General features: G+C 46.4%; 1 long non-coding RNA gene across 1 annotated transcript in view; it reads right to left on the reverse strand.

Moving 5' to 3' along the window:
* Positions 1 to 5,969: 5,969 nt before the first annotated feature.
* The window catches only part of LOC135812653 (uncharacterized), a 33,468-nt gene continuing 17,123 nt past the window's right edge, over positions 5,970 to 22,314 (reverse strand). The window contains exons 2-3 of the long non-coding RNA XR_010552900.1: positions 21,516 to 21,589; positions 5,970 to 6,031 (exon numbers count right to left, since the gene is read on the reverse strand). This is a non-coding gene — a long non-coding RNA (uncharacterized LOC135812653). The remainder of the gene's footprint in view (positions 6,032 to 21,515; positions 21,590 to 22,314) is intronic.

Below are 22,314 nucleotides of genomic sequence, written 5' to 3' on the forward strand. Positions count from 1 at the left end.
TATCCATTCGATGGTGGCTGCCACGGCATCAAAAACCGCCGGGCTAGAGCGGAGCCCAAATGGCAAGACACGGTCGTAGTAGTACTTCCCCTAGCCACAGGATGCCGAGGAGATGCCAATCCTGTGGGCGGACAGGTATTTGACGGAAAGCGCTCTTCACATCGAGTTTAGAGAGATAGACAGGAGACGGGGAGGACATAATGATGTCAATGGCTTCATCAATGCTGATGTACTGCAAGGAGAAAGGCTCGGCAGGGATCCCGTCGTTAACGCTGGAGCCGGCAGGGCTGGACAGGTGGTGTATCAAGCGTAGCTTGCAATTCTTTTTTTGGAACGGCGCCAATGCCAGAGCAGTATATAAATGGGAATGGGGGCGTGTCAAATGGGCCAGCCGTGTAGCCGGCGTTGCAGGAACCGGTGAGCTGTGCAGACACAAATGCAGAGTGCTGGAATGGTGATGAGAGGTTGGACGAGTGCTGGTTAGTTATGCGCTTGCCGGTAAAGCCAATGTTAAAGCCGCAGCGGAGGCCGTTAATAACATACGAAGCCAATGAACTGTCAGGGTGGTTACGGAGCAGTGATTCGAAGCGAGAAACAGAGAGGGGTGTCTGGACAGCAGGACATGCGCTTGTGAAATCAGTAGAACTGCAGCCAAAGCAGCAGAGTTACTGGCGCCTACCGCACTTAGACCCGTTGTGGTCCTTGGACACGCAGCGGTTGCAGACATTGGCGTACTTGCACGTGCTAAGACTGCAACGCCCAGCGTTGAAGTTCCGACAGATCGGTTGGCCATTAGACACCGTACGGACTCCATTGAAGGCTTGCTGGTTGTTACGTTGCGGACGAAAGGGACACTGGCCGCCTCCGGGATGGACGAGGCGGCAGGACTCACATGTGGGCCTTGATCGGCTAGTCACGGACATTTGCCACAGATTGATGTCGATGACGTCAAAGCGCTTGCCTGGCTGAGCAGAAAGGCAGAGCGAAACTGGGTGTCGGACGACAGCCAAGCCTCCGGATAGTATTGCCTGTTGGCTGCAACAATGGTGGCTTGGTATGAGAGCATCTCCTGCAGGCGGGACGGGTTGGCAGAACACACGACGTTCATGAAGAGAGTCCATGCCTCCAGCCATGTCGGCAAGTCGTGGACACGTCGACGAACGGGCTGGGCAGCTCCACCTTCCACCACCTCCAGAGACTGGCCGCCACTGCTGAACTGCAGCTGAAGCTGGCGTGGGGCAGGATACGAGGTGGCGATAGTATCGGGCAGCAGCTGGGTGAAATCTACAAAGTCACCCTTCAATATTTTCTCTCGTATAGTCTGGGGAACGGAGAGATTACCAGCATTGGTAGACTCCGCCGAAGGCTGAGTTCCAGCGGATCCAGGGGCAGTGATGGTGCCGGTGGCCAGCATTGGAGCGATCGCCTCCGACAAGGCAACGGTGATGGCGGAATGTACTTCCTGCCGCACAAACTGGCGCAAATCGTCATTCCTGCTCCGGTCCGGGATCTTGGGAGTCGGAGAAGCTGCTGCAACACTCTCCAGATCCTGCTCTTGCTCCTGCTCCTGCTCCTGCCGCAGGGATGGCGTGGCCGACGGGGATCGAGGTTCCCGTGCCGCCGAGCTCGACGTGTCCTGGATACTGAGCAGCAAACGGGCAAGAAGCTGGGGCTTTGTTCCGCTCGAATTCAGCCCACGGCCTTCCAGCTCGGCCTGCAAGTCCGACACGTTCATACTACGTGCTTCAGAGGTAGACAACATGTTTGTCGTGCAGTAAACGGCTGCGAGGAGGCTACAAGGAGTCTGAATAATTAATTCTATTCTCCTCAAACAAATTCCGGTTGCTGCTCAGTGACACTGCAAAGGAAAGCGCAAGCCAAAGTCAGCGCAGCAAGAGCTACCCAAAGCGATTTGGGCACGCATGCGCAGCAGTTGAGTGCACGTGTAAAGCTAGATCAGTCGCAGCTAGCATGCGATAGAGAGCAGCGCATCGGTCTTATCGCTAACTAGGGTTAGCCCAAAAGCTAACCCAACATCTATTGCAATTTCAAATTTTGACTTCATGGAGAGTTTCAAAGTTTTAGGAAATTAGAGGCCACATGCCACGTACTGCTCTTTTCTCTCCGAAACTCAACACTTGCAAGTCAGATATGAAAGAAAGAAAGAAAATCATCAGTCACACCACAGGGAGTCGAACCAGGGACCTTGCTATTCACGAGCAATGCTCTAACCAACTGAGCTACATTATAACTCTTATCCACAGCGATGGTAAATCTATCCTTCTTCGATCGATCCACATCTGGCTTGCAACATACTGGCAACTCACACCAATCAAGAGGGCCCTCGGCCATTCGCTTGATATCATGGGGAGGGCATCAAACTATGTCCACTGCGAGCAAATACAAATTGCAATTTCAAATTTGGACTTCATGGAGAATTTCAAAGTTGTAGGAAATTAGAGGCCTCTTCTTCCTTTCATATCTGGCTTGCAAGTGTTGAGTTTCGGAGAGAAAAGAGCAGTAGGTGGCATGTGGCCTCTAATTTCCTAAGTAATGCTATTATGTTAACTGGTTTGAGGGAAAGAGACAAACGGGAAAAGTCTGAAGAAAAAATTGACTGTCACCACCAGGACTCTTATTATTATATTATTATATGATCCAAAGCTATTAATTACGCTTTCGATTTTGTTATCGATGCCATGACATCATGGTCGGGCAAATTTCCTGTGCAAATTTTTTCCTGTGCAAAATTCCTGTGCACCCCCCCCCCCCCCCCCCCCTGTGAAGGGGTCCGGTGACGCCCCTGACTAGTATGTCTTGTTCCCAGTTTGAAAGTGGACACTTGACTTTCATGCCTTGATAAAGTAGTAGGGTGCAATAAGGTACGTCTGTAGCTGATTTTTCAGTGCTCCTCGTACATTTTGACGGTACTGTAATAGAAAATTCTCAGACCAAAATCAGCGCGCCGGTGGGCGTACTGTTTTCTTGTGAATTTGTTAGTTGTTTCGTGATGTTGAAAAAAGGTTGATTCGCAAAAATATGTAGATTTTCATTGGCTACGTACTTCGAAGTACACCTTTTGTACCAAATCCCCACGACTGTAGTGATGGAAGAATGCACAAATGTCGGTATGTGCATTGAATGGAAGCGAGGATATGCAGCCATGAGCAGAAATTTAAAAAAAAAAACACTTGGGGGCAGGACCCCTCGTCAGATTTCTGCACAAACCTCTGGCTTGCAATGGTAAACAACAACATGCGTATTGGAAGGGAGTTGCCCCCCCCCCCCCCCGGCTGTTTTTTTTTGTGCGGTTTCACGCCACTTAACAATATGGCCGCAAGAATATTTGAATTTTCAAATCGTCAGAACACGAGAACGCCATGGTTTCCCTTGGATTATGGAGACTAGTCAGCCCGGACAGCCCAGGGAACACGCTGATCATCTGCGTCCTGTTTCAAGCTTTCCCCTCGTACCTCACATGACTGCCGTTCCTTCAAGAAACATTTGTTCTGTGTCGTGCGACTTTGGCTTCGTTCTGGAATACTCCTTGTGTCGTCGCTGACAAACTCGTCTCCGAGAAGCCCTTCCCGATTTTTTTCCCAGCTTAAATTGATATTTTCCCAGGTAGAGGACTATCCTCTGGTTGTCTTCCCCAAGTGTCATTAGAATACGCGCGTGGACTTCTAAATATGCGCGATGAGTCAGGAGCCTGCTTTCTCTTGATTTGGAAGACAAATGGTGTGGCCCTTTAGTTGCTGTTGAGTGTAGAAGGCTGCTTCCTGCTGTGAATTGCTTAGTCAGCATGTGGGATATTGTAGAAGAAGACAGCAGCCCGCCAAGAGAGCTTAAAATTGTGATATCTTCCCTATTGTGCGTTGAACGATTACGAAATGTCTAACTTGATTTTTGTACACCCGAGCAGGCCATGCAGAGGCTGACAATCACTTGCGAGATCAATCTCCAGACTGCCAGGAGTAGCTTGAGCGAGTTTGAAGCGGAAAGGCAGCTAACTGGGCAGGCCAGGTCACCTTTCCACCCTCTTTCTCTCTCAAATTGCCGAAATGTCGAGTATCTCGCTCGATTGCTTTCAAAACCTTTCTCTTGGTTTCGCGTCCCAAATCGTGGAACCACACGAGGATCGACATGAGTTTCTTCCAAAAACGCAAACTCATCGCGTATCTGTACTATTCGCACAATGTTACATAAATCGCACCGAACGACGCCATATTTATAAGTGCCTGCGCGTGAACAGCCGTGCCCCCCCCCCCACACTTATCCAGACAGCTTGTATATTACTACACATCAGACCTCGCTATCGACCCTCATGATAAAATATACCTCAATATGACGTATAAAACACAAATGTCCCCACCGAAACCGCAATACTTCTGTAAAAAAATTTCTCACTATAACATAATCCGCAATAGCTTAATTTTCGCTACAACACACTGTACCGCAGTGTTCACTTGGTCCCATGCGCACAGGGGTCGACAATGGATCATGGAGGAGGCAACGACACCCTGCTATACAACTATTTGAATTTGATATCGATGTAAACTAAACTAATATTCAAATACACCTGTACTGTACTCGGGCGCAGTGAATGTGCCCCGAGGCAACGAGTGTACTTGAGAGGAGAAAGCCAGCAGCTTGTCAGCGATGCACGATAGCTCTGCAAGTGAAGGTCACTTCAACTCGGACAAGAACATCTAAATTAATTTTATATTATGTGTACGTGCTGCATTTGTATCCCCTCCGCCAAAGCACACAGAACAGTACATGTATGTGTGACCGCTGCATCGTGTGTTCCGCAAAGCGTCTCTGGTAGTTACGGTTTTCGCCTCCGCAAAAGCGGTGCAAACGTTACATGTGTGACCGCGGCCTTAGTAGATCGCTATCACTTCAGTGGTATTCAATCAGCAAAGAGAGTCATTTTGATATGCATGTTGCATATCGGTGTGCAAAGTTTACTACAACATGTAACTTCGCTAAGCTAAACGTGCAAAGCTGGCAGCGTAACTTGTACATGTAGTTCCTTGGTCTTCATTTCTCCTCATAAAAGGGATCCATTTGCATTTTTGCACTTACCTACAATGTTGAGTTGATATGTTTGAGGTGAGTTGTGATCCACTGTTCTGCAATGGTACAGTCCAGTGTATGATGTGGTCAGTATAGGATGTGCTGCGTTGTCCACACTTAAAGAAGCAGATCCTGAGAAGTTACGTAACTCTGCCAACAGTAGACTACCATCAGTCTTCTCTAGTCGAATCCATGGTCCTGATCCATTGTTCACATAGCACTTTGGTAAGTATAAGGTAACATTGGTAACATTGGCTGTAGGTTGTCCATCACCAAATGTCACGTTGAATGGATATGTTTGTCCCGTACCACCAGCAGTTAGAGCGACGGCCTGAACTACATAGGAACAAAAAAGAGTAAAAAAAAAAACCTAACTCAAAGAAGCACACACAAACATGCCAATAATTTAGCAAAAGTATTGCACTGCAAACTTGCCATTGCATATGCTAGCATGCAAAAACCACAGAGAAGAAAACGCCAGTGATACTCCAAACACATGAAATGACACTGCCAGATCTAGTTGAATACACTAAGGGCGCGTTGGAATTGTTACTCTTTGACTTTTCGAGGAGTTTCGTCTTTCTGAAGAGTTGGCGTTATTGGCCTCTTCAGAAAAACGAAGCTCCTCGAAACTCCTTGAAACTCCGCAACCTCGTCCGATGGGAGAGGTGGATTAGTTCCGAAGACTTTGGACTAGCTATGTCACGTAGTGCGTGGAGATGGTCAATCTGATCGGACGTCATCATCGCCATGACAATTCCACTGAAAATCTTCAAAATTGATAGAAACCTTTCTAATGGGAAACTTCAACTAATCTCTTTTAAAAATTTGTTCGAACAGTTGATGAAGACAATAAACGCCCCCTAATACTCTGAAGTAATAATATATCTCTTACCATTGCAGTCAGTTAGCAATAGAGAATGAAGGAGCAGCAGGCTGGCAAACGGGACACCTTCAGCGTGTAGCAAAAATAAGAAAAGTAGATAAAGTAAAACATCATTTGTAAGGATACTGCCAACACGCGCGCCCCTTTAAGAAGAACTACAATATTGATCCTTTTTGGATTACCCTACTCGCGAGATTAGTCCGCCTGGGGCACTTTTTTACCAATGTCCACCAAACAAGGGTCACTAGTCAAGAGAGAGCAATATTCACGAGAGGGCACTATTTGTTCTATGTCGGTACAGTTGCATCATCCAGCATAAAACAAAGCAAAGCAGAGCCTACAGTTTACTGTAAACTAGTATGATTTAACACAAACGGCAGCAAGAACTGGAATTTTGATCCTGAAACCCACCAGTGCAATGTCATACGCAAGAACATTAGTAAAAGAACACCAAACTTTCCCATGCATTTGGTTAGAAGCTCGGGTGGGGTGTGGGGGGAGGGGGGGGAGGCACTTTTCGAGAGAGGGCTTGACTTTTCACTGGCTCTCAGAGACTGGGGTACTATCTGAGATTGAGCACTGTTCAAGAGAGGGCTGGCTCTAGTCATGGGAGTACGGTATGCTCGTTGGTTTGAGGGAAAGTTGGCATTTGGAACTCGGGTTCTGAGCGAAAAGTAGATCTAAAAATATGAAAGGACACACGAGTACGAGTTTTGAGCAATTGTCTACTACTGCTACAAGATAATAAGCAGCCGGGAAGTGCTATAACTAAGCACGAAACCCATAACTCATTCCAGTGTGTTCTTCCTTGTTTCTAAGGGATAAATCACGCTTTATTCACTGGGTAGACAATTTGGATGGCAAGAACCCCCAATTTCGGGAATAATAATTATCATCAGTCCATTGGTGGTCGTGGTAAATAGGTTTGACAGTAAAGCGAAGCCACTAATGCCACTAGAAACCTCTAAAGGCATGGGGACGGAAATGAATTTCGTCTCGTTGACAAGGATTCCAACGTAGTTATAAATTTAATTGAAATCCTAGGCACCTTAGGATAATGACTTTTTTAATCATATTGTCCTGTATGTGTATTGGTCAAAGCAGTCTGAATGTCGCCTTTCCAAACACTAGTTTACACGTTAAACTGCCAGTTTTATCAAAGATTATTCGACAGGATATAAAGGCATCGATTTTGGGAAATTTGCGAATCCTGCCGGATGGCTGAAAACCATGCGGCAATCACATGGTAGGTATGGTGATTGGTGAACGACAATTTTTCTGTTGTCTGAATTTTTCAAAATTTAGACGAATACGGTCTGGTATGTCTCTGCATGAGAATTGCCATTTGCATCTGACAGAGATGCCTGGCAATCACACTGTGCGTCTACTACTTACACAGCTGCATAAAAAAATAAAAAAATTCACGTTTCGCGTCAGACTCGGCTTCTCTATAGAGGCCGAGTTTTCCGCATCAGTAGGAACGCCACCACCCTTCAAGGATCAAGGCCTCCTATTTTTATTCTTTTATCTGTTTTACTGCTGTGGTTGGCTTTCTCCCTTGTCTCAGTTTTACTGGCCGTCATCATGATGTGCCATGAGATAATGATGTAAATACAAAAAATAAATACAAGGCGCAGATGCAGCTCCTAAAGCGGTGACTAATGCATAATGCCGTTTTATTTTTATTTTTATTTTACTTAAAAATTCGACGAGGAGACAATAATTTTAATATGGCAATAAGTAGGACGAGCTGAAGCGACATTTGGATTACTTTATTAACAATTTAAGCGATGGAGACGATGGAAGAAACCACCTAAAGGGTAAGGAAAAATACATCTAAGGAGAAAAAGGCAATCGAAAAAAAGATGATTCGAATCATCTTTTTTCCATTGCCTTTTTCTTCTTACATGTATTTTCCTTGCCCTTTAGGTGGTTTCTTGTGTAGTATCCCTGCCCGACCAATACGGAAGCAGTACGGAACTAATACGGAGCTTGCCTGATGTATATTTAGTGTATCTCCGTATGTAAGCGTACATCGTCTGCTGCATAAAAGCGGCTGCGCATTTCTGTTTTGATGAAGATTAGATTAGATTAGATCAGATTGGATAGCAATGAAAGCTAACTCGAAGAAGAAGGATTCAACCTCTAGGTGAGCACCGGAGAGAAAGTTATTTATTTTGCCGCTTCTTCTTTCATTAACAATTATATCTCAGGTGTGTACCTGAAAGTAGAATAAAAGTAATTCTTGTTGATTTCACCGCGCCTACCACTCGGCTACCCATTACATTGGTGGCAGCGGTGTGTTTTTGTAAAATAAAACAACGTGATTCGACCCCAGACCCCCATAGCTCAACCCGCTGCAGCTCCGTGCGACGAATCAAGATGAGAATCGTGTTTCATGCTTTCCTGGGCCTGGCCATGCTTATTAGCCTGCAGCACAGTCAGGGTGCTAACATGGATCACCATTCTTTCCGCACGGCATCCATTGGAGACTCCGATGGCGATTCCAAGCGACCCGCTACCTACATGTATACTACCGGTGGTGATGGCGAAGCTGATGAGGACGACGACATGCAGGCTGCAGCGTTTGATTTTCGCCGGCACGCAGTTGGCAGACGGCCGAACCCTGAGTGACTACAACGTTCAGCAGGAGTCCACTATTCACTTGGTACTTCGCCTCCGTGGTGGGATGCAGATTTTCGTCAACAATCTTCCTGGCTCGACCATCACTCTTTACTCGATGCTATCGACAATGTGAAGACCATGATTCAAGACGAGGAGGGAGGTCATTTGTCTGACGCCGAGCTAGCCGCTCTGAGTGACCGGCTCAACCAAGATGAAGATAAAACCTGGCTCGCCCTCCGCCATAGCTCCAGCCGCTGCCGTGGTTACTAACGCTGATTCCAGGTATGGCATTTTCTTTCCTGTCTTCCTTCAGTCTCCCTGTTCTTTTCAGTCTTCCTTTATGCGAGTGTGTGAATCCAGTTTAGTTTGGTAGGCGTCTGATCATGGTGAGCCACGGCTTACCCAGCTAACGTGGGACAATGTGTGTGACAACGCCCCTTATAGTTATAGTGTGTTCAGTTCGGTTTTGAACTGCGATGTTCCTGGCGGGTTGTGCCAGCGTTGTGCAGCAAGAGTGCTGTAGTTTTTCAGGTCCTATTTGGAGGACAGTTCTTTCCCCTTTTGACCCCGTGAGATCGTGTGAACCTGGTGTGCTTCTACTTTATGATTTGTTATCAGTTCATTTATTCTGTCTACTCTAAACATTATCATTTCCGATATAATTTGCCATCTTCCGGGTGACGCTGTTGTTCATAACTCTTCACTAATTTTTGAGAATCACGAGGGCGTGATTATCTGTAGGAAGGGAGGGTGTAGTATCCCTGCCCGACCAATACGGAAGCAGTGCGGAACTAATACGGAGCTTGCCTGATGTATATTTAGTGTATCTCCGTATGTAAGCGTACGTCGTCTGCTGCATAAAAGCGGCTGCGCATTTCTGTTTTGATGAAGATTAGATTAGATTAGATCAGATTGGATAGCATCACTTTGCGCGACGTAACTCCGGAGGCGTGGGTTCGAATCCCACCGCTGCCACCAATGTAATGGGTAGCCGAGTGGTAGGCGCGGTGAAATCAACAAGAATTACTTTTATTCTACTTTCAGGTACACACCTGAGATATAATTGTTAATGAAAGAAGAAGCGGCAAAATAAATAACTTTCTCTCCGGTGCTCACCTAGAGGTTGAATCCTTCTTCTTCGAGTTAGCTTTCATTGCTATCCAATCTGATCTAATCTAATCTAATCTTCATCAAAACAGAAATGCGCAGCCGCTTTTATGCAGCAGACGACGTACGCTTACATACGGAGATACACTAAATATACATCAGGCAAGCTCCGTATTAGTTCCGTACTGCTTCCGTATTGTACCACTCGGCTCCCCATTTCACTTGCATCGTCTCCATCGCTTACATTGTTAATAAAGTAATCCAAATGTTGTTTCAGCTCGTCCTTTTTATTTTACTATTACTTCCTCCGTTAACAAAAACTTCGTGATGGATTTTGATGGAAATACTAACTCTTGGAACAGGTCAAAAACAGTTTGTATGGACTATAAATCACATAACGAAGGTAGTTCAGCTTATGTACAACATATCTACAAGTGGAACGCTTGGTGGCATCAGCAAAGAGTTCATTCTGAGTCGCTTTCGCTCGACTCATTTTCATCGCTGTCGTCGTCTGATGCACTCGAGTATTCATCCCGCTCGAGTCGATTCTTCTGCTCTTTCAGCTTTTTCTCGGCCTCTTTGATTGTACTCCGCTGAACTGTGGTGACATCCCCGCCACTAGCTTTCAAGCTTCGTAATCCGCGGTGGCGAATATACTCGTTGCCACCTCCACTTTCAAGAACTCCGAGAAATGAGGCGTACAGGCAGAGCCAAACCGATTCCATTTTATCGGCCGGATAATCCTCCCAGCACTGAGTGACAGCGGCTAGCAAGTCCCGCCGATTTTCCTTGGCTACGAGACTCACGTCGGTCTGCAGACTCCTGAAGAATGCGAGGTCGTCGACATTCAAATCAGGGCTTTGTGCCGGCTGAACAAGAACTTGAATCCGCAACCCTTTCATTGCGCCGTGGGATCGAAACAGCTGCGTGTTCACGCGCTCAGTGTGTGGTCTTGCTCCATCGTGCTGATAGTGCAGCACTTCACCGGCCTCTGGGCAGCGTGTACCAGTCTTGGTGAACTTCCACTTGCCAGACACGAGTGACCCACATGGAACGCGTACACCATCCTCCGTACGGTATCTCGCATCCTTGTGGAACCACCACATGCGCGTTCTCATCGCATCAAACACGCCACCTTTTGTGATGAGCTTCTCACAGTAGGCTTTCGCGTCCACGGTCACATCCTGCAGCATCATTGTTTCGCCCATTACAGTTCCTGTACGGATGTCACTGCGCTTCGCTGGGCGTTCAAGCGTGAAGCTCCAAAGGCCAATGCGCCCGTCGAAGCCGTACTCACTGCGAGGCTTGGCACACACTGCAAGGAACATGATTTTCGGTGTCCTTGACTTGTGATAGAGCTTCGGCGCTGCAGGGACTTGATACTTGCCATCTTTGTCCGGGAAGACACGGCTCACCTGGCCATCCTTCATCAGTAGGAACCACTTCTCATCGCCATGAACGATGTCTTCGAGATTGGTGAATTTCGCAGAGCGCTTGTCGATCTGACTCAGAACAAACTGCAGTCGATTCACGCGGTGAGTCAGAAATAGTTTGGGCTTGATAGATCGCCTCCTCCGAACCATTCCCAACTCTCTGCACCACTTGCGGACTGTTACTGGCGATGCTTTAGTTCCCTGCTCGCCTAGTTTACCAGCAAGACGCTTGAAAGAGAGCTGACCCCAGTGCTCGTTGTTGATCTTGATTAGCGCTTGTGCCACTTCAGGTGTGAACTTGATTGGTTCACGCCCGCAATGCTTTCGTTTGCGTCCCCACTCCATGGCTGTAGTTGGCACTTTCTGTTGCTTTTGCTCTCGATAGAACAGTAGCTGCTTACGAACGAAGTTCCATTTCAGGTTCTGGTCCGGAAAGTCCTCCTTGAGCTGAGCGAACGCTGCCTTTGTCAAAGCACCTCCACGAGTGATCTCCTCAGCACGAAGAGCCACATCCTTTCGTTGCAGAGTTTTGATATCCTGGCGTCCTGTGCGTTTCTTTGTTGGTGTCTTCGTCGCAGCTGGTCGTTTGACGACTTGAGCAGCTATGCTCATGATGCTCTTCTTGCTCCTTGCCATGGCTCTCGATCATTCTCAAACTGAGAGCTAGAGAGGCCAAGCAACTCATTATGTTCTCGAAGAAGGAGAATTTCACTTCCACTCGTCATGGCTGTCATCAACTGTGTGGCAACAGCGCAACCATCGATTCCGCTCGGTTTGTTGTGAACAGTCGGCCTCCTAACATTGTGTCGCTTTCATGGCATGCCAGTGAAAGCAAAGGAAGTAATCGTAACTCTTTTCATAGCAGTTTGCACGCGTAACCAGTGTAACCAATCCTCCAAAAATCCATCACGAAGTTTTTGTTAACGGAGGAAGTATTGTTTTTTCGGCAACGCGGATGATGGTGATGATGATGATGATGATGATGATGATGATTACTTCAAATATCCTGTTGTCATGGGTATGTTGCGTACCCGCCTGTCGTTTTGCCTCTTGAGGTGGGCCATTACGTGCTTTCGTGGTTGCCGAGGGTCTTATAACAGACGGCGGGTGAATTCCTTTGTGGCCCAGTGTCGTTTGGTGAATTTTTATGCTATGCCTCTCAACAATATCACTATGGATAACATCACATTTTTTAAATAACTATTTGGTAAAGTAACATCATCTGTCATTCAATATCTATCTGGTAAAATAATCAGCATTTGAATATCTACATCATCATGATGATGATGATGATGATGATTTTTTTTTTTGATGATGATGATGATGATTTTTTTTGCAAACGGAGAAACATGTCATGATGGACTATGATGATGATGATGATGATGATGATGACGATTTTTTTTTTTTTTGATGATGATGAAGCCACTTCTTTGGGCAAACAAAACACAATTTCCCAAGATGAAGGAGTGGAACCCTACACAAATAATAGTTTAAATGAATCCAACGCAAAGATCGTTTTTCCATGAAATACAACAAATGAACACAATTACATGCTTAAAGGCATGAAAGCAACAAAACAGCAACAAAAGGGTAAGCGCCATACCAATCCCGCATGCACAGTCAGGACACAGCACGATACTTAACAAACTAGACCTGACTCGGCCACGGCAATCGAGACATCATGAAAACATCTCGCCGGATGGTGGTACCGTGACCGAGCCCCACGTATGCACAACACAGCAGCACGCAGCAAAGCAAAAGACAGCCGACAGCGGAGTAAACCAATGACCTGGGAATAGTGAGATCCCGATGACTCGGCCTGCATCTGGCACAGTCTCTTGAGGAACACATTGCACAGCCTCCCACAACCACCATGCACAGAGAACACGAGAGGTGTGAAAGCGGCTCTTTCTACATTTGTGACTCTTGGCCCATATTCGTTCCACTTACGCCGCTCGTGCTGCTGGTACAATGCAGGAAGGGTTCTGGACCCGTAGGAAGGAGCATCTGGGCAAAATACCCTTACATCAAAAAAAGCTTCCTCCCCACGGGTCCAAAACCCTCGAGCGGCTATGTCCAGGCGCGCATCCTCTCGGCGGTTCGTTGACCGAAGAGGAAACCTCTCACCAGAAAGAGGTTGCAGCGCTGGTTCTGTCGAAACGGCAGTGCAGACTTCAGTCAATTCCCTCGCCAGCAGGTCACGTATCTCGTTATGACGAAGTGTCGGGAAGCCGCCCCTGGCGCAACATAGCTGATGCTCAACTGAGAACAGCTCACCACACACACAGGTTGCTGGTGTATTGGCTAGCGGCCATGCATATCTCAATGCCAGAGCATCCCGGAAGTCACGCTTGGTGAGACGAAAGCCATGCTCCGCCAGGGGCAGCACGCTCAGCCATGAGGATGATCCTTTCTCCGTGTGTTCTTCTATTCGTCGCTTCGTCATCTCATCGCTCGTGTCCACTATTTTGTTCCTGGCTGCCTTTGCGCGCTCCCGGTTTTCGGTGTGGACGACACGCTTTTTGTGACGCATTTCATCGATCATCCTCTGAAAGGGGGTACCAGCACCAGCAACATCAGCAGCCACATCCGGTCCAGGGTTTGAGTTGCCAGCGACCTCCCGCGGCTGCACCTCCGTTGCCGTCATCGTGGGAGTGGGAGACGCTCCACCACGGTCAGCAGTATCTGCAGAAGCCGGCACATCTCCAGCGAGAGAAATTGGATCGCTATCCTTAGCGAAATCGCCCAGAACCTCCTTCACCATAGGTCCGGACACTTGCTTGGAGCCCTGGTGCTCAAACCGTGGTCGAGTCGTGAGGTCCGGAAGGGCCATCCCACCATCCCGTGTCGGGAGCTTTAGAATATCAATGTCTTTCAGAGGCACGCTCGGTTGTCCCACGAGCTCCGGTAGAAGTGAGGAGTGAAGCTCCCGCTCCAACGGCGCCAAGTCCTCCGCAGAAACAGACATAGTTCGAAACACATAGTTCCATCTGTTGACTAAGCCATGGGTCAACGCAGAGTATGCTGCATGCGGCTCTGATGCGGCATAATTTGCTAAAATCTCTGTATGTTTCACCCACTCTTCTACTTTTGTCTCTTTGAATTCTCCGAGGAATGCCTCAGTCCCGATAGCAGCGCCCAGATACGATGATGATGATGATGATGATGATGATGATGATGATCCCATAAAAGTGGCTACGGTGTGATAATGCATTTTTATATTTCGGGTTTTAACATTATTTTCAGAAAATTGCTCTTACAATACCTTGCGCTTTATATTCTAAATATTGTTGCCCGTAAAAGCGGCTTGGTCACATGATGATGATGATGATGATGATACCTCCCGAAGATTGAGAGAGTGAAGGCCTCTTTTACGGGCAAAGCAAAGCACAATCATCACCATGTATCAGTACAGTGAGTAGTTAAACCCAACACGAATGAAAAATGTGAAATGGAATAAAACAATATTTGTAAAGCAATAAATAAATTAAAATTAAAATTCAATATCGAACACGAATAAAATAAAATAAAAATATGTAAAAAATAAACAATATCGAACACGGAATTAATTCCGGAACTATCTACTCAACCAATTCATAATGCAATACCCGCACACTGTGTCAGTGATGGAACTCCGCTACCCGATCAACGATGATGATGATGATGATGATGATGATGATCATGATGTGGCAACAGGACGCTTACTTTGATGTGCGGATCACTCATCCCGCAGCGTCTGTGTTGTCTCGATCACAAGCCCTGAGTCAGCTGAAGTCTCACGAGCGAAACAAGAAAAATCAATACGCCAGCCGTGTGGTTAACGTGGAGCGCGGCTCCTTCACGCCACTTGTGTTCTCGACGTACGGCTTTAGTGGCCCAGAAACTACTCAATTCCTGAAATCATTGGCCTCCCTGTTTGTTGAGCGCCATACTGAACTGAAGTACCCACTAGTAATGGGCATACTACGCACCCGTTTGTCTTTCTGCTTGCTGCGATGGGCAGTCACCTGCTTCCGCGGTTGCCGCGGTTCGTACGGCAAGAGGCGACAGCCGAACTCATTTCTGGCCCAGTGCCGCCAGGCGGAGTAGGGTGCTGCCTTTGGCCTCAACTTAATATAATGCTATTTGGTTTTTCCCCTTTTATTACTCTGTGTTCATTGCTTGCTTTTGTATTGATTTACTTCCTTGACTGCTTTTGTGTTTCATCATTTTCCGGTTGGTTTTGTGTTGATTTCCCCTGTTCACTTTACATAATGTAATGATATACATTTGCTTTGCCCGTAAAAGAGGCTTTTCTCATGATGATGATGATGATGATGATGATGATGATGATGATGATGACGTTCACTTTACTCCGTTGGGCAGTGACCTGTTTTCGCGGCTGCCGTAGCTCCTACCAGAAAAAGTCAGTCAAGAATTTCAGGAGCTATTGTTTGATGGGTCGTTAGATAGAGGCCGGTGTTTGTGAGACTGCAATCATTTAATGTTTCTTCCTTAGTGGTGTAGGTAGATTCTGTTTTGTAAGCATAGTAGGACTACTTTTGTTTTGTAAGTCAATCTCATTCTCCACGCTTTGCTGTCTTTTGGTTATGTTTTAAAGTAGTTTTTATGACCTGATGTTTGTTTTTTATATTTGTAGTTCTATTGTTGACATCTTTTGTCTTTTCTTTGGGTTTTAAAAGGTTAACTTCATCCTCGTGTTCCTATTGCCTTGTATTGGAATTTGCCCATAAAAGTGGCTACGGTGTGATAATGCATTTCTATAAATTATTTCGTGTTTTAACATTATTTTCAGAAAATTGCTCTTACAATACCTTGCGTTTCATATTCATAATATTGTTGCCCGTAAAAGCGGCTTGGCCACATGATGATGATGATGATGATGATGATGATGATGATGATGATGATGATGATGACTCACCCAAAGCCAAACCTGCTGTCGCGTCCAGAAGTCCAGCGCCATCTCCAAAAGCATGAAGGCATGAAAAAGCGGGAATACGGAGCGCGTGTTGTGAATATAGACCGAGGCACGTTCACCCCTTTGGTTTTCGCCATGAATGGCATGTGTGGCCGGGAGGCAGACCGCTTTCTCAAGTGTCTAGCAGCCCAGTATGTCGATAAACACAGTGACTTGGCCTACTCGCTGGTTATGGGTCGATTGCGGTGCCTGCTCTCGTTCACTTTACTCCGTTGGGCAGTGACCTGTTTTCGTGGCTGCCGTAGCTCCTACCAGAAAAAGTCAGTCAAGAATTTCAGGAGTTATTGTTTGATGGGTCGTTAGATAGAGGCCGGTGTTTGTGAGACTGCAATCATTTAATGTTTCTTCCTTAGTGGTGTAGGTAGATTCTGTATTGTAAGCATAGTAGGACTACTTTTGTTTTGTAAGTCAATCTCATTCTCCACGCTTTGCTGTCATTTGGTTATGTTTTAAAGTAGTTCATGGCCAGCAATCAAGGACATCTGAGAGTTGTAATTTTTGTACTCCTCCGAGGTGTGATTTTTGGCGTGCTGGGCCAAGCACAAGGAAGCCAACTGCAAAAAAACTGCAGAAAATCGTTGTTGTTTGATCCTTTGGTGTAATCTTTGTTTCTAGTCGAAGCTGGTTGCTGTTTGGAGCAGAAACGCTGAAATTTACTATTTTCTGCATGTACTCATACATGTACTCATGTACTCAGGCATGCAGTCTCACTCGTATTTTAGCTATTTTTCTGGAATGGATGCTGCTCTGCGCCCCTTGGTGAACATTTCCTGCGCTCGTGGAGCAGCTGAAAAGGACCACTGGTATGTCTGGTTCCTGGTTTGAAAGTGGAGAGTCGACTTTTGTGCCTTGAAAAAGGAGTAGAGAGCGATAAAGGTACGTCTGTGGCTGATTTTTGAGTGCTCCTCATACATTTTTGATCGTGATAGAAATTCTCAGACCAAAGTCAGACCAAAGTCAGCGCGATGATGGTCGTACAGTTTTCTTGTGAATTTTTTAGTTGTTTCATCTCGTATCTATGTCAGTATCGTGATGGTGAAGTGGAGAGGGTGATTTTCTTCCTCTAGGCTTCGTTCGGCCGACTTTGCTTCGTCCTCGTTGAAAAGTGATCCTGAAAAAAAGGTCGATTCGCAAAATTATGTTGATTTTCAATGTACGAGATGACATGCGATTGCTGGCTATGTTTATGACCTGATGTTTGTTTTTTATAATTATTTGTAGTTCTATTGTTGACATCTTTTGTCTTTTCTTTGGGTTAAAAGGTTAACTTCATCCTCGTTTTCTTATTGCCTTGTATTGGAATTTGCCCATAAAAGTGGCCACGGTGTGATAATGCATTTTTATATTTCGTGTTTTAACATTAATTTCAGAAAATTGCTCTTACAATACCTTGCGTTTTATATTCATAATATTGTTGCCCGTAAAAGCGGCTTGGTCACATGATGATGATGATGATGATGATGATGATAATGATGATGATGATTAATGGCCTTTTTTACGGGCAAACAGAATACAATTGACAGTGGCATGGCGAATGATGATGATGATGATGATGATGATGCTGCGATGGGCAGTCACCTGCTTCCGCGGTTGCCGCGGTTCGTACGGCAAGAGGCGACAGCCGAACTCATTTCTGGCCCAGTGCCGCCAGGCGGAGTAGGGTGCTGCCTTTGGCCTCAACTTAATATAATGCTATTTGGTTTTTCCCCTTTTATTACTCTGTGTTCATTGCTTGTTTTTGTATTGATTTACTTCCTTGACTGCTTTTGTGTTTCATCATTTTCCGGTTGGTTTTGTGTTGATTTCCCCTGTTCACTTTACATATTGTAATGATATACATCAGGGACTAATTTACTTCCAAAAAAATGCGTAGCAGTAATTGCTACACACCCCGACGTTTGCATAGCAACGCAACAATTTTGCATAGCAGTTTTTTTTCCGTCGACTATGCCATCAACATGGAACTTGAAATCCGAACAAGTACATCATTATCATGGTTAAAAGAAGGAGAAAAGGAAGAAGAAGAAGAGTTAGACTCTAGAGAAATGCGGGTCTTACAACGGATTGATGGATAGAACACAAGTCGAAAACGCTGCTGCATAATAGATTGATCTTTGACGGGAAGGAAGTTACTAACTTCTGAAGAAGTGAAGGCTCAGTTATGCACTGTGGACGCTGTGAGGAACTAAACTAGCCATGTCCAGTGAACGAAGGTAAGGCTTAAACTGCATGCTGAGATAATTCCACGCTGAGATAATTCTGTAATGACTGACTGTTACTGAGACTCTGTGTGCTTTCTCTTGTAGGGCTGCACATCTGGGCGGCGAGGGGTGCTGAAGAAGCGCTCCACTGCCTTCGACACATCATATCGACTTGGTTCGGGACCTTCAATGGCGATCCGCATCAAGTGGTCCAGGGTTGACTCCTTCAGGTTGCATCGCCAGTCGGTTTTGATCCTGCGCATTGCGCTGAAGCCACGCTCTACGACTGCATTGCTTACAGGAAAGAGCAACAGAATCTGGACGAGAAGCCACAGGTTGGGATACACATCCTGGTGCTTGAAGAGGACCACCCAGACATCACTGCTGCTGAGCTGCCTGCATGTTGCCTTCCAGAAGGACTTGAATGCGTCCCACTCGGAAACCAGGCTCTCTTTATCAGCGCCGTCTAAGACTTGTTCAAAGTGATCGTACACAGCAGTGAGGGTGTCGACGCCATACTGGTCTAGGTCTGCTTCCTCGCCAGGCCAGGTTGATGTATTGAGTATGCCTACACCCTTGAAGGCTGCCTGAGTCTCCAGATCTCGAAATCTGTTGTCAAGGCACTGCTGGACTGCGCCGGCATATGCCTGGCGGGAGCGCTCTAACTCGTTCACACTGCCTCGAGTGACACCACTAAGTTTTATTCCTTTGAACAAAACTCCTTCATTGGCATCGCTGCTGTCCAAGTACTCCTCGACATCTGCAAGAAGACTATGGAGCGGTGTCAGGTCAGGACATTCATCATTTCGAATGCGATCAACCATTGTGCGACACGCAGATAAACTGGAGACCGCAAACTGCAGATCAACAGAGCTACACTGCAGATTGGTCGAAAGAGCACCCAGAGGAGTGAGCATGGCGTCGAAAACAAGCAGGTTAGACACAAACTTGAAGCTAGTGAGCTGCCGTAGATAGCCCCTGAATCTGGCACCGTCAGCTGAATTCGCCTCTGCGAGGGACTGGAAGTGACCAACAAGCACAGGGTAGCAGTTGAGCAACACTTTCACAGCCCTCTTCTTGTGCTGCAGCCATCGGGTGCCGTGGGCTTTCTCAGGCTTGGTCACTTGCTCATCCATTTCTTCAGCCACAGTACGAAGATCCCTGAGGCGCTTTGGGCTTTTATGATACACGTAGTAGATATTCATGAGCATGTTGGAGACTTCGTCCAGATAGGTGTTCTTAAACGCATCCTTCGCTGCCAGCTCCAGGCGATGATTAAAGCAATGGACAGCAATAAGCCATGGCATGTCATACTCAGTTCTGAGGAGTGCTGCTACTCCGCGCCGGACACCCAAATTTACCGCCGCACCATCCATGCACATGCAGACGAGTTTTGAGCGCCAGTTGTTGACTCCGAGAGAGATAAAGGTTTCATCGATGCACTGAATCAGACCGGTAGCAGTGCAGTCCGCAACATCCTTCAGTGCAAGAAAGTGAGCTTGTACACAACCTTGTTCAGCACTCACATACGATACATACATGAGCTCCTTCTCTTTAACGCTGCTGTCTGTAGATCCATCTATAAGGATGGTCATGAACTTGGACGACTTCATCTCTTGCAGCACGGAATCCCTCATCGTCTCACCGACAATCTCCACGAATTCACTACACTTGTGGGGAGTACAGTACGTCGACCCTAAGGAAACGCCGTGTCTCTTCTCTAGATCTACTAACCCAGGGTACTTTGCAAACGGCAACTCTTCAGCAGCAACGAAGTAGGCAACTTCGAACAGCTTCTTCAGTCTCGTGTGGTCCTCTGCATTGGCACCAGCTATCGCCTTTCCAAGCGGCGTCGATCTGTAAATATCTTGAAGTGTCATTGTAACATTTCGCCCCAGATTCACAGCTTTCGTATGCATATCTGAGCGAGAGTGCTTGGCAACGTTGTCCTTCTTCAGTGCACTTCCACTTATACCGTCAACGAACGCCGTGCTGTAATTCCTTAAACCACGAAGCGAGGACGCCTTCTCCCTGCACATCTTGCAAATTATCTTGGTCACAGCTCCACCACTCGACTCTGCGCGAATCCATTCTTTTTTGGGATCAAATTCAGCAATCCACTTCTCCACAGTACCTTGCTTTACAGACATGTCGGCAGTGAAGAGGCTTCATCGATAAGGCAAGCACACAGATAAGTCCTGAATGGTCGAGACGCCTACTGCTAGTGAAGGAACGCGGTCTCAATCTCAAAAGCAGGTGAAGTACTTGTCGACACTCGCCTCGTGCTTCCTGGGCTGCACTTCAAGTAATTATTTTAGTTGTTTCCAACTTGCATGCGCATGCACGACCGTGCTGCAGTGCGCGCGCAGAGAAAGTGCGACATTTTATGGTACATGTACCCGCAGTCCCCCGTGCGTATCGTGTAGAATCTATCTGCATGCTGCAGTGCAGGCTGGACAACCAGTGAACCACACACACAAGTCTAATCTAGTCACAGTGGCCAGTGCACGCCGCCTAACCGGCCACACACACTGTAAGCTACACATGTGAATGCGCTACGCGTGCACTACAAGTCTATGTCCAGGGCCATACTGACATGTACATGTGTCGCAGTTTACCGCGACTCACTACGAACTTTGAATCGCAGACACTGAGTTTTGCGTCGCAAACTGCGATGCGATACCGGTTAAATTAGTCCCTGTACATTTGCTTTGCCCGTAAAAGAGGCTTTTCTCATGATGATGATGATGATGATGATGATGATGATGATGATGATGGTGATGATGAAGTAGTGTTAGAGACAATTTCTTTCATTTTCGACCAATGTACAGTTTTCAAAGGGATCAGTAAAACAGTGAGCACAACCCAACTACCGTATTTTTCGGAGTATAGTGCGCACCTTTGTATAATGCGCACCCTCAATCTTCATTGGGGGTGCGCACTTCAATCTTCATTGAAGTACATGCATTTCATATTCGGAGCATAGTGCGCACCTGCGATTTAGGGCCTAAAATAGCACATCTAAAGTGCGCACTATACTCCGAAAAATACGGTAAAGTTCATGTTCGCTGATTTCAGTGTTTTGCGATCTGAAAATGAGGATTTCGTGGACTGCCTTATGCACTGTGTGAGGCTGGTAATAAATTCAATTACAACCTGCAGAGATCTTCAGATTCATATAGACCCTCGGACCCAGATGAACCTACCTGCAGGATGGTCAGAGACGGCCATGATGGAATATTTGAAGAAAAAGAGGAGGCAACGAGAATGGTGGAGAAACCTTGAAGCAATCCAGACAACAGAAATTGCATGTACAACCGGTAACACATATACCCACAGCCATATGTGCAAACACACACATACACACAAACACACATACACACACACAAACATACACACACATACACACACACACATACATACACACACACATACACACACACACACACACACACACACACACACACATGCACGCACACACACACACGCACATACACACACATACACACAAACACACACACATACACGCACGTGCGCAAACACACACACACACACATATGCATATACACACATGCACACATAAACACACATGCACACACAGTGTTGTACCCACATGCAGAGATTAAAAAAAATACACCCAAAACAGCGTAGTTTAAACGCCACGTGCTCAAATAAGCGTCCCCAGTATGTGACCCTGTGTAACCAGACTCACAACAGCTCGTCTCATCTCTTGCATGCCCCTTTTTGACGCGACCAATAACGTTTAACTTCCAAATATAAGCCATCTCATTGAACATGTAACTCATAATGTGTACGTTATTCCCGTAGCTATGCAGAAGACGTTACTTCAGTAACGTCTGGCGCTAGCCAGGGTCCATTTGGTTTTTGTGTGTTTGTGTCACGCCTGGCGCTATCCTGTATCTGTCCCGTACCGGTTATGCCTTTTTTTCAGGCATAACCTGGGATTCAAACCCGCACTCTCGCCCTACATGCATTTCCCCATAC

Source organism: Sycon ciliatum, chromosome 3 (assembly GCF_964019385.1).
Source record: "Sycon ciliatum chromosome 3, ocSycCili1.1, whole genome shotgun sequence".
NCBI classification, from domain to species: Eukaryota; Metazoa; Porifera; class Calcarea; order Leucosolenida; family Sycettidae; genus Sycon; species Sycon ciliatum.